Raw genomic sequence first — 1,007 nt, 5'->3', positions numbered from 1 at the left:
ATTCAAGTAGACGCATTTAATGTACCATACGTGTAACAATACAACTTAATTTTACATTATAGTTACTGTACGGGTCATGTATGCATACACCAAGTTGGATTGTAATTCTTCATTACAAACGAATGACCTCATTAGCGAACCCAACCACAGCAGCGGCGTCAATTACCTCGTTTAGGTCAACCACCTTTCAGGGCAAGAAGGGCATTAGAGGTCCGAGCCCGTCCACGCGAGGCGACCCCAGTCACAAGTTCTGGCGAAAACGCACTTGGTCCGCCACGGGACGAGCCAAAGCATCGCCCGTCCCAAAACGGGCAAAGTCTCTGTCATTAACGGCTACCTTGATCCCCCAACTAGCTGGAAGGCTCTAAGGCGTTTCTTAGGAGGCCGGTAGGGTACGACAGGAGATTTCATTGAAATTTCTCCAAGGCCTCCCAATGATCGTTATCCCCGACCACTTCGTTGTTTCCTCAAGGTCTTTACTACAGTCCCTCAAACGACCAAAGTCCTAAGCCTTCGCGAAGTTTCCTCTAATCACTCGTCGTACCCCAACCCGCCTTACCATCAAACTCCCGAACCACCGATTGGTTTTCCTTAACCACGTCGTTGTTTCCTCAAGGTCTTTACTACAGTCCCTCAAACGACCAAAGTCCTAAGCCTTCGCGAAGTTTCCTCTAATCACTCGTCGTACCCCAACCCGCCTTACCATCAAACTCCCGAACTACCGATTGCTTTTCCTTGACCACCTTTTCGTTTCCTCAAGGCTTTTGCTAGTGAACTCCTAAGCCTTCGCGAAGTTTCCTCTAATCACTCGTCGTACCCCAACCCGCCTTACCATCAAACTCCCGAACTACCGATTGCTTTTCCTTGACCACCTTTTCGTTTCCTCGTGAAGTTTCCTCTTGTCACCTCGTCGCACGCTAAATAGCTACTCAAAGCCAACTACAGCTGTTCAGACCCTGCCGGTCTTCTAAAACATATAAATACCCCCACACGACTGAGCGGAAAAC

This window comes from Oratosquilla oratoria, chromosome 17, assembly GCF_046742065.1.
Source record: "Oratosquilla oratoria isolate Oo_2021 chromosome 17, ASM4674206v1, whole genome shotgun sequence".
Classification (NCBI taxonomy): Eukaryota; Metazoa; Arthropoda; class Malacostraca; order Stomatopoda; family Squillidae; genus Oratosquilla; species Oratosquilla oratoria.
The sequence above is the reverse complement of the archived record's forward strand: the minus strand, read 5'-3'. Positions refer to the sequence as shown.